General features: G+C 45.6%; 1 protein-coding gene across 2 annotated transcripts in view; it reads left to right on the forward strand.

Moving 5' to 3' along the window:
- Positions 1–12,712, forward strand: part of MGLL (monoglyceride lipase) — a 277,335-nt gene that overhangs the window by 32,307 nt on the left and 232,316 nt on the right. The gene's annotated exons all lie outside the window — the stretch shown is intronic.

Genomic DNA, 12,712 nt, shown 5'->3' on the forward strand with positions numbered 1-12,712 from the left:
TCAGTACCTCTGCGCCTGACTTTCCTTTATTCAAAAACAGGCAAATAGAAGTTATCTTTGCAAGTCATACCCCAGTGGACCTCCAGTGCAAAATACATACTTTAGGTTTTTTTGGTGGGGTCAGGGGGTGTGGATTATAGAAGAAGATGCCTCTCTCTCCTCTTTTATTTCTACCAAGATGAAGACCTGCTCTCTTTGTGTTTGGTGGTCATAGAATCTTTCCCTCTGCAGGGCGTGGGAGGAACCGTCTCCCCACACCAAGCCTGGCCGGGCACTGGCAGAGGGCGGGGGCGTGGTCCTTCCCTGACATCCTCTAGGACTTGCTGTCCATGGGGCCTTGAACACAGCGGGGCTGGTTCCTGACGTCCTTCTGCCTGCAGTCCTGCCTTCAGGTGGCAGGCTGCACCCCAAAGGGGAGGGTGAGTCTGGAGCAGTTCTCACCAGCTCCCAAAGTTGCTTGCACGGCTCAACAAGCTTTAATAATATATTCACTGTTGAAGGCTCCCGTGGGCCAGGGAAAAAGCATGTGGGCTTTCGGAAACAGAGCATGGTTCATATGCCTGTGTCACCACTTACAGCTGGACGACTTTGGTCAGTATAATTTCTCTAAGTCTCAGTTTTCTCATCTGTAAGTTTCGGATAATAATTGCAATTTCAAATTGCAAAGGTTAACTTATAGGTAACTATGTAAAGGTGGAGGAGGGTGAGGAGGATGGACATGCGCTGTAAACTATTCCCAAGTACTATGATGGGAATTTCCTTTTAGTTCTTCCCATGCACTCCGTGTGATGGTCATTCTTCCTCTCTCGTGTTCCAGAACATTGTGTAAGTGAAGCAGGGCTCACTGAAGCCTCTGGTCTTAGGTTTGCGTGATCTCAGTTTAATTGTCCGCTGCATCTATGATTGATGGCTGTAGGGGCGAAGCTCTCTTAAATGTTTACTTTGAGGTTGGATAGAGCAAGTCAGAGGCTGAAGGGCTGAGAAATAAGCTGAGCCTTCAGGTGGGGAGAAAGTTTCGCTGACACGATGGATCAGAGTAGTGCACTGGTCAAACATTCGAGACGGGTAGGAGCTGTCAGGTGGCAGCATAGGAGACAGTCACGCTAATATAATGCTCACGACAATGTCCTTCTCACCCTGGTTGTCTGCTCTCTGGTTTTCTTCTTCACTCATTTCGGAGCTCCAGATTTGGAGCCTAAAGTGCTAGAAGACATGATCTAGCTTCTTGTCCCTTCTTAGGGCTCTCTTGGGTATTTTCAGAAAAAAAGCCCTGCAGGACAGGGTGGAAAGTAGGCTCATCTGCCTTTTACAAACTTCCGGGTCACGCCATAGGCCTGTCTAAGTGTGTTGGGCTCACAGGACACGGGTGGTGGTGCTCTCTCGTGTGCGCACACCCTTTTCACCCACTAACCCCTCCCTGCCCTTCGCCAGCCTTTTCTTGCTAAGAAAACGTCCATCTGCATTCTGTTCGCTCCTCAAAACAGACGACCAGGAAAATCAAATAAAAGAGCTGAAAGGGCAGACCAAGTTGCACTGGCTAGAGCCTGGATTTGCTTGGTTTTGGAGGGAAACTCAAGTGCTTGAAATATCTTATCATTTCCAAGAGGAAATGTAGACAATTGACCAGAAAGTTCTGGCACTGAGCCTTGGGTGCCAAATAAGCTGCAATTACAGAATCACTGTCCCATCTGTGGCTGATTCCGGATGACCCCTGGGCTTCCGTCCGGCCCAGCCCTGGGCCTCGGATTTCAACGCGCCTCGCCCGTCAGTTCTTTCCAATCCTGGGCTCATCTTTCCCTTCTTTCTTGCCAATCCCACTTCCCCAGCCTGTCCTGCAGGTCCAAAAGCTGAGCCCACAGTGGGGGAGGGAGAGCCCGGGGTCGTGGTTGGGAGCCCGAGTGCAGATGCCACAAGTTCAGACTAATGTCACTGTCCCCACGCCTGCTCGTCACCCAGTTCTGCCGACAGGACCCCTCAGACATCTCAGGCCTGTCCCTCCCCCGTAGGTGTACAGAGCTTGGACGACCGGACACCGCACTGTGCCGTGCTCACCTTCCTTCCCCTCCCATCGCCCCCCGCCCTGCATCCCCAGCACCCTGTGCTCCAGGCTCTCCCAGCTGCCTGCAGTTCCCCAAGCAGTGAGGTTATTCATCTCCAGGACTTCGCTTAGGCTGGTCTCTGCCTGGACTGGCCTCTCCTCCCCAACGTGACAAACTCCTCTTTCAAGGCTCAGCTCAGTAGCCACCCCTAGGAAAGCCTTCGTATCTTTGCAAGCGGCCATTCCCTCCTCGAGCCTCTGCTGCCCTCTGAACAGAGATCAAGATTCCTATAAATAGTGCTGCTCTTACTTATCTCTGTGCGCGTTTCCCTATTTGATTAGGCTGTAAGTCACTGGAGGGCAGAAGAATGTCTAATTCACATCTGTATGCCCCATGCTTTTCAGCCGGGGCAGACAGTCAAGAAAAAATAACTGAGCGCGTGAATGGACCAGCTTCTCACCTGCATCCCGGGTACTTTTTTTTTCTTCTTATGCTCTTTGTCAAAACAAAAAGTGATGACTAGCTTTCCAGAATGTGTCAAGCGCTGAGTCCAAACAGCTGAAAACTCACTTCCTGTCAGATAATAAATATTACCTTCTTAAGGATATAGGACTCTCAGTCCAGATATGGAGAGAAATTGTTGCTGTCTGTTGTTGGGCTCATTTTCCCCCCAGGTCTGCCCGCCTGAACCATCACTAACCTCCCTTAACTTGGGCTGGACATAACCTAACAGGACACAGGCCAAGTTTATACTAGTACTTCTCTCAAGTGACCCTGCAAAGAACCATTAATCAAATATATTCCACACCTTGGAAATGTAGACACACAAGATGTAAAGTATGAAGGCGAAGTATGCATCATTCTGTTCCCTGAGTTTCTTCTAAAGGAGGCTTGACAGTATGTGCTGAATAACTACTATAGAAAAAAGGTCTTGAGACTTCCCTGGCAGTCCAGTGATTAGGACTCTGGTGCTTTCACTACCGGGGCCCAGGTTTGATCCCAGGTCGGGGAACTAAGATCCCACAAGCTGCATGGCACGGCCAAAAAAAAAAAAAAGAAGATCTTAATAAGTCTTTGATATGTTTATCTTTTGTGTAAATAAAATGATTTACAGAAAGTGATAATTTGTGCTCATTTCTATATTTACCCAAGAACAGGTAAAGGAAGGGAGTAATTAAAAAAAATGATCACATGTATAAATGGATAAAGTAGTTGAAGATAATACATTTTACTCAAAATGACAGGATTTTAAAATAATTGATATCTTCTTCAAAACATCAAAGTTTTTCCATTTCAAGTCTTCATACTGTTTTAAAACATATATTACGTTATTCCCCGCCGTAGTGAATTGACGATTTCAGATTTAACATTTTCTTAAGGATTCAGAAGTAACAATACAATCTGTTTTCACAATATGCTATGGACATAGATGGTTCTATACACTAGGCTACATGAAGACATACCTAAGATTTGCTTTGTTGAACAAAATTTTTTTTTTTTTTTTTTGCGGTACACGGGCCTCTCACTGTTGTGGCCTCTCCCGCTGCGGAGCACAGACTCCGGATGCGCAGGCTCAGCGGCCATGGCTCACGGGCCCAGCCGCTCTGCGGCATGTGGGATCCTCCCGGACCGGGGCACGAACCCGTGTCCCCTGCATCAGCAGGCGGACTCCCAACCACTGCGCCACCAGGGAAGCCCTGTTGAAGAAAATTCTTGCTATCGGTGTGGCTTTTAGCAATTTACCTCTTTTCATAAAAGCAAAGCATAAAACATGTAGTAGCAAAGGGCCTTGGCTGTGTTCTCTTAAGCTTTTCTGCAAACATAAACAACAAGTCAGAGGCCTGGACAACATCCTCCCAAGACATTTCTCATCTATTCTCAGTAACATTATTATCTCTGTCCATCAGGGGTTTTCACACTGTAGAAGCTTCCGAACATTCTCTCATTTCAGCATCAAAAACACTTTAAACTTCTAGTTAGTTTTAAGCAATCTGTAAGCATACTTTGGCTATCCACTTCATATCCGTACTACGTGTTAGAGAATAACAAGTTTAAGGTGTTTTTTCTTCCATAAGACACAGTCTACTGAGAAATCAAAGACAAATATGAAACCATTATAATACAGCATTGTAATTATACATTGATCGAATAGAGTGCAATTTCTCACTAATTGTCACAATGAAATGTGGAACTGTCCACTCTTTGTGAATTTGTAGGATGTCAGTGATGAAAATGACTAAAGCTAAGTTGTGATTTGAGAGCCATAGGCAAACTTTGGCCTCTGAGAGTACTTAGTTCTGGGTTCCCCACTGAGGGTGCCAGATAATCAAGGTGAAGCTCCTTCATAGGATGAACTGCAGATACATTTCATGGACACTGACATCAAAAACATGGTGAGTCATTTGGTGCAGTTCAAATCCAAGTCTTTTCTCAGAATAAACAGACACTGGCATTCCCTGGAGAACTTCTTTGGCCGTTGAAAAAGTACATTTCTTTCCTTGTTCAACCTGAGCTTAAGAAGTATGTCTCTAAGCCCAGAACGCTCTTGGAATGAGTTCAGAATGTACCCAACAGCCTGCTCTGATGACCTGTGAGTGCAGGATGCTCTGACCAATGGCCTGACCTAGCTTCCTGGAACACACGTGCTGTCCAAGGGAAGACACCTTCCCTCATTCATCTCTGGGTCTCTCCTAAAAGCCAGCTCAGGGCCCGATTATGTTCCATACACAGGCTTAGTCAATATTTTGAGCGTATAAAACCTCCATTAACATGACGTCACCTCTTCCTTTCCTCACAGTATCAGTGTTTCTCAACGTGCAGTCCTGTGGGCATTCCCACCAGAATCGCCTGACGCTTCCCACAGCTCAGATCCCCAGGTCCCACTTCAGACCCACTAGCCCAGAATTGGCCAAGGGTGAGGGCCAGGAATCTGCCATTTTAATGAACAGCCTGGGTGATCTGAGGCAAACTTATATTTATTAAAAAACTGTTTGGAATTTTATGTATTTATTTTTTAATATTTATTTATTTATTTGGTTGCACAGAGTAATAGTTGCGGCCGGCGGGCTCCTTAGCTGTGGCATGTGAACTCTTAGGTGCAGCATGTGGGATCTAGTTCCCTGACCAGGGATCCAACCTGGGCCTCCTGCATTGGGAGCGCAGAATCTTCACCACTGCGCCACCAGGGAAGTCTCCAGAAATTTATCAAAAGAAAGAAAAAGGAAAAACCTTAACCATGATGAAACTTGGTCCTTGTATCTCACAGCATAATTCACCTCTAGACTGATCTCTGACACGCATTTACTGCAGTAACTGGAACCCTCTGTGTAACCCCCCTCGTGGTGCGCGGGGGCAGAGTGCTGTCCGATGGAGAAAACAACACCCGTAGCCGCGTGGGGAGACTTGCTATTAGCTGGCTCCTCGGACAGGGAGGTGAAAACTCCCTGCTTTAAAACATTCTCCACAAGGCCTGTAACTCTGATGATTTTTGAGGCTTTTGCCCTGATGGAAGAGCAGGATAGAAAGGTCAATTCAGTCACCTGACGTTTGTAAGCATCCATCACATGGAGCAGGCCTGGCAGCTGTCAGAAGAGACACAGACAAGAGGGAGGCAGGGTGTCTGCCCCTCGATGGTCCCAGGAGCATGGGGAGGGCCACGGGCAGAGGCAGAGCAGCCTTGCCAAGAACAGTGCCACTAATTCACACAAACCACCTCGAGGAGATGGCGTTTCTGCCAGACCCTGAAGGATGCGTTGTCCAGAGGCAGAGGCTGAAAAGCAGAGGGAAGAGCGTAAACAAAGTGCAGAAGGGAGGCTTGTTCAGGAATGACCCTCAGAGCCCAAGGCTGGGGCTGGGAGGGATGTGGCTGCAGAGGCCGGCTGGGGCCAGCCTGAGAAAGGTCTAAATGTTTCCACAAATAGATTCCGGTGCTCACTTTCTATATTTGACTTCGCCTGACCTGTCAAACTAAAGCAACTTCTGAATACAATTTGACTTTTTTAAAACAATTGATGGGGGGGCTTCCCTGGTGGCACAGTGGTTAAGAATCCGCCTGCCAATGCAGGGGATACAGGTTCGATCCCTGGTCCGGGAGGATCCCACATGCCGTGGAGCGACTAAACCCGTGTACCACTACTACCGAGCCTGTGCTCTAGAGCCCGTGAGCCACAACTACTGAAGCCCGCGTGCCTAGAGCCCGTGCTCTGCAACAAGAGAAGCCACCACAATGAGAAGCCTACGCACCGCAACGAAGAGTAGCCCCCGCTCACCGCAACTAGAGAAAGCCTGCGCGCAGAAACAAAGACCCAATGCAGCCAAAAATAAATAAATTTTTATTTTTTATTTATTTATTTATTTATTTTTGCGGTACGCGGGCCTCTCACTGTTGTGGCCTCTCCCGTTGCAGAGCACAGGCTCCAGACGCGCAGGCTCAGCGGCCATGGCTCACGGGCCCCGCCGCTCCGCGTCACGTGGGATCTTCCCGGACCGGGGCACGAACCCGTGTCCCCTGCATCGGCAGGCGGACTCTCGACCGCTGCGCCACCAGAGAAGCCCATAGATTTATTTTTTAAAAAATAAAATTAAATGAAATTAAAAAAAAAAAAGGTTTTTTAAAAAAACCCACACTTGGGCTTCCCTGGTGGTACAGTGGTTGAGAATCTGCCTGCCAATGCAGGGGACACGGGTTCGAGCCCTGGTCTAGGAAGATCCCACATGCCGCGGAGCAACTAGGCCCGTGAGCCACAACTACTGAGCCTGCGCGTCTGGAGCCTGTGCTCCGCAACAAGAGAGACCACAACAGTGAGGGGCCCGCGCACCGCGATGAAGAGTGGCCCCCGCTCGCCGCAACTAGAGAAAGCCCACGTCCAAAAACGAAGACCCAACACAGCCAAAAATAAATAAATAAAATTTAAAAAAAAAAAAAACAAAACCCACACTTGATGGAAACGCCAAGTATATTTACGAATGTACATTGTCATTTCAGAAGCAAGCATAATATATTCAAAAGTGTAACTAATACTATGAGAGCTGAAGTTTTATCTCACAGAAACATTTTTCAAAGAGAGAACCCCGGTACCATATTCAAATCGGTATTTTCATAACAGAGCATCAACAAGAGCTCAAAATTGGGTTTGATGAGGTGGAGCCCAGAAGGTTCTATGTTTCTCAAAACTTTACTAGTAAGAGTCTGCATCTAATTCGTTTCCTACTTGATTCTTCATAAAAGTAGGATTGAAAGCCTTCAAAACGAGGAGTTAACGTTTTCTCATAGCAATAGGATATATTAACCTAAAATTTTTTGGACTATCTTTTTAAAGAACTTGTTTTAGAAGATTAAGATATATTTTGGATTAAAGTAGTTTGTCTCATAATGAGCTCTCATGGTACAAATGACAAAAGATCTTCCTTGAAACACAAAGCATCTTAAAATGCATGACCTTGAGCAGCACCCTTCTCCTCGGTCTCCTACCAGAGGATTTCAAAGGGTTCTGTCATCAAGACACAGCCCCACTCCTTCCTGCTCTCCTGAGAAAGGGCTACCCGAGAAAACTCTCAGAAAAAAGTCAAAATGGAAACCAGCCCATTTTAAATACCTGGGTTTTTAGTAAGGGCCTCATTTATTCATAAGGCTCATATAGACTCTTCAAATTATTTTAAGCTTTCCAGAAAGTTACCCGCCAGAAGAGCCAACTGCAGCGTGGGGAAGCTGGTAAAGTGCACACGTAACTGCATGAGCAATAGAACCACTTTAAGCAAACGATCTAGGCATATCTTTTTCTGCATTTTGAAGAAGGAAATATATAGTTTTCCAGGAAAAACCATCCAATAGCTGACTAATACACCCCTTGCTAGTTTGCCATAATTCCAGAAATCATTTTCATCTAAATTCAGATTACTCATGGTATCTGTGATGACATGGTTTTCAAAAACAAGCATTTCCACAATGAAAATTTAGCGCAGATTTTAACTGAGGCCAACATTCTTAAATCTTTGCAACTCAAATTAAATTAGGGTCAGCATTAGCCAGAGGGTCCAGCAGTCTGACGGGTTCACCTTTAGTTCCCAAGGAAGAACACACCCTAGGCAATATTTTAAGAGTCCCTCCCCACGCAGAAGTGCAGGCTGTGTGAATGTGCACTGGGCCATTGTGTGTGTTTGCAAGGAGGGGAAGCGAAGAGAGTAGAAAGAGACGGTCCTTAGACTCCAAATGCATGAGGACAGGGTGACCCCAGCACAAGGACGGCCCCTCAGTAGGCTGCACGGCCAGCACAGAGACCTGTTGAGGGTGGAGCTGGAATACTGCAGGCTACTAAAGGAAGATTTTGAGCATTATTAGGGCACTAGAGTGAAAAAGGACCCCTTGCCACTTATTTCAGTAATAATAATCCCTATCATTATCATTTATCGAGCACTTAAATGTCTGGCACAGTATCCATCTCTCTCAAGTGTCACAACTGTTATTAGCATCCTCATTTCATGAATGAAGAAAACAGACTCAGCACTCGCCTCGGCAGCACAGATACTAAAATTGGAACGATACAGAGAAGATTAGCATTGCCCCTGCGCGAGGATGACACACATATTTGTGAGGCATTCCATATTTTTATAGCTGATTCACTTTGTTACAAAGCAGAAAGCAATTATACTCCAATAAAGTTAAAAAAACAAAAAAGAAATGATGGTCCCATCAGCCAAACACCTTTGAAAAAAAAAAAAGTAAACAGCCTCAGAGAAGTGACCCAACTTGCTTAAAATCATGGGGTGTGGGCTTCCCTGGTGGCGCAGTGGAGAGTCCGCCTGACGATGCAGGGGAGACGGGTTCATGCCCCGGTCCGGGAAGATCCCACATGCCGCGGAGCGGCTGGGCCCGTGAGCCATGGCCGCTGAGCCTGCGCGTCCGGAGCCTGTGCTCCGCAACGGGAGAGGCCACAACGGTGAGAGGCCCGCATACCGCAAAAAAAAAAAAAAAAAAAAAAATCATGGGGTGATAATAAGTTGCAGGGATAGGATTTGTCTGCAGGAGGACCTTTACTTTATTTTAAGCAAAGAAGACACCTGGGAAATCTTTGTATAGATGGAATTAACTCAAAAGTTTTTTTTTTGTATTTTGGCTGCATTGGGTCTTCATTGCTGTGCGGGCTTTCTCTAGTTGCGGTGAGCAGGGGCAACTCTTTGTTGCGGTGCGCGGGCTTCTCATTGCGGTGGCTTCTGTTTGTTGTGGAGCATGGGCTCTAGGCGCGCGGGCTTCAGTAGTTGTGGCACGTGGGCTCAGTAGTTGTGGCATGCAGGCTCAGTAGTTGTGGTGCGCAGGCTTAGCGGCCATGGCGCATGGGCTTAGTTGCTCCGCGGCACGTGGGATCTTCCCGGACCAGGACTCAAACGTGTGTCCCCTGCATTGGCAGGTGGATTCTTAACCACTGCGCTACCAGGGAAGCCCTTTTTTGTGTATTTTTATTCTTTATGTCTCTGATGATATTTTTCTCTCTATTGTCTTACTGAGGGATGATGACCATTGTAACTCTGTTACTTGGCTCTCCCAAACTGTCACTTGTGCAGCTAACTGGAAGTATGATATAGAGATAGGCTACACGAATGTTACCAATAATGATACAATACGAAAATGAAAAACAATGTCCTTGCACTGACACAAAGGGATTACAGTTTTCTTGGGATGTAATAGTGACAGTTTACCACGAGCCCTAAAGACAGTCTACCTATGGCTCCACTGAGGCTGATCACATCTCTAATGCAGCCCCCCTGCTTCTCTCTTCCTATGTGTGAGCCAGGCTCTGGGTACCAGTCCAGGACCAGGACCAGTTGTCCTATCAGCCTATTAGTTAGACACTGTGTCTTAGTGTCCATGTCCCAATACCCTCAGGGGTTTACATCCTCTAACAGAGCCTGAAAGGACAGGGCGAACACTGGTGGAGTAGAATCCTGAGGCTAACCGTCCATGCATGGCTGCTCTTCAACTCAGGGGGTCCTCAACAATTTGTCCGCCGCTTTGGCTGATGTAGAAAATAGTAAACCAAACAGTTAAAATTCCTTTGCCCAGATAGTTATGGAAATCAGCAAAGCCTTGGATTTTTCGGTTGCTAACCAAGGGGAGTCTGTGCCATTGCTGACACTTCATTTTGTACCTGGATCAACGCCACAGATGAGGTACAACAATTTCTATCCACGCAAAAAGAAAAGTGGATTATCAAGGAAGACGATCAAGGAAGACTCAGGCAGTTGTTGGGACGTGTTTTCATGGTCGGACCTGGAAAAATCCAGATGGTGCCTTGAGAGTGTCCTCCACCTCCTCCATGTAGTAATCTGTTACGCTTGTATGTTGCACAGCTTGATTTGTTTATCCAGAGTCTTAAATCTACAGAGCCACTGTCCTAACAAATGTTCCAACAAATGACTTAGAGACAAAAACACAATGGACTTATGCTGACGGACATGCAAACTGAAAATCAGACCCACAGATAAAATCTTGTCTTCAAGGAGAAACAAGCACAGTGGAGGACATCTGGATCACACTCACGGTCTCTCCTTTTGCTTTGGCTGATAGAAGACCAAAGGGGAGAGTGAGAAAATATAAAAGGTCTGCACCCCTAAGAAAAAACTATTTTTACTACAGGTATTGTAACAAGCCAACATCAGAACTGGTTTTCAACCTGATTAATCAGTCGGTGACAACCTGCTTCAGTGAACTTGACTCTGGAGCAGCCGGTTAGCTGGAGCCTTGCCCCTAAAGACAGCCAGTCAGAAGCTGACTCATCTCTGACCCCTCTGCCGAGGCTGACTTGACACTCCTGCCTCTGCAACGAACACAAACCACACGTCTAAGGTTGACAACACCCCACTCCCACCTTTGTGACAACACTAATCCAAAACAAACTCCTGCCCACAATCTTATGATCATCCATCTGCTTTGCCCAATGAGAAGGTCTCTGACCAGCTAACCCTCCTGCACGTAGGTGAGCAATAACGTCAGCGCTTTTGATTTCAGATGCTGAGCAGTGGTCTTATCCTTTAACAGCAGCCAGTAGTCAGCATTTAATTGAGAAACAGACCAAATTCATATTCACTGGTGAAGTGAGATATGAGAGCATTAAAGTAACTCCATGTAATCTTTCTCTGCCACATTTGGACTCATCCTGTTCCTGGTGCCAAGTGTATCATTCTCCTTTTTCTTCATTTGACTAATTCCTACCTGTGGTGTGAGTTAGTTAGCGTCTGCATAGGTGTTACCATGTGTCCACATAGGTGTGCACTTAGCCCTATGTATGCACGGTTATCTGTCTGTACCTTGTCCTAGGCCATCACTCCTCCTGGGCTCAGTGTGTGTCTCCCATCCCTGGGTCCTCAACACTCAGCCCAGGGTCTGACAAATCTTATGCCCCAACAGGTATTCGTTGAATCAAACTGCAGTATGATAAGAAAACGCAGTATCTCTCTGATGGAAAGTATTAGTCTCTCTGACACCCATGTTACTCAATTGAATTGTACCTGTACCTGTACCTTTTAAAAGACTTACTTTCCCCTGAATTTTTTCTCCCTTCAATTCTGAGAATTCTGAGAAGACCTCTCCTCATTTTCACTCAGCTCCTAAATAACTGTTTTCACTCAGGAGTCTCTCGATGCTTCTTCTCCCCTCGAGCCCAGGGCTCTTGCTACCTCCTTCTTCCTACTTCTTTCAATGTATAATTTTGAACTTCTACACTATATTTTCTCTCCTCAATATGTGTGTTTCCCCCACCCCTTTACATTTTTCTTACCTTAACAGCATGCTTTGTAATTTTAATTTTTAAAATTTTTTTCATTGTGGTAAAAAACCTTAACATGAGATTTACTGTCTTAACAAAATTTTAAGTGCACGATACAGTATTGTTCCTTGTTTTTTGCTGTGGTGTGAGGTAATGGGCTGAACACATTTGATGGAAGGTTCATCTTTCCCCACTGAAATTGCCCTGACACCTTTGTCAAAAATCAACTGAGTAAAAATGTAAAAATTTATTACTGAACTCTTAGTTCTGTTCCATTGATATATATGTCTGCCGTTGGTTTTATACCACTATAGCTCGATTACTGTAACTCTAGGTTTTAAAAATGGGTTAAATAAGTCCTCAAACTTTCTTCTTTTTCACAATTATTTTGGCTATTCTAGGTTCCTTGCATTTACACATAATTTTAGGACCAGCTTGTCAACTTTAAAAAACAATGAATCTATAGATCAATTTGGGGAATATTGCTATCTTAAGAATATTGAGTCTTCAAATCCATACACAAGGAATATGTCTCTATATATTTAGCTCTTTTTAATTTATTTTTATTTTTTTCAAACAAATGCAGAAGGAACCACTTTTTTAAATTAATTAATTTGTTTATTTATTTGGCTGCATCGCCTCTTAGTTGTGGCACAGGGGATCTTTGTTGCAGCATGCGGGCTTCTCTAGTTGAGGTGCGTGGGCACCAGAGCACACAGGCTCAGTAGTTGCGGCGTGTGCGGGCTTAGTTGCCCCGCGGCGTGTGGGATCTTAGTTCCCCAAACAGGCATAGAAACCACATCCCTTGCATTGGATTCTTAACCATTGGATTTGTAACTACTGGACCACCAGGGAAGTCCCCTATGTAGCTCTTTTTTAACTCTCTTGGGAGTGTTTTATAGTTTTCTGTGTATG

The sequence above is a fragment of the Stenella coeruleoalba genome, assembly GCF_951394435.1.
Source record: "Stenella coeruleoalba genome assembly, chromosome: 10".
Lineage (NCBI taxonomy): Eukaryota > Metazoa > Chordata > Mammalia > Artiodactyla > Delphinidae > Stenella > Stenella coeruleoalba.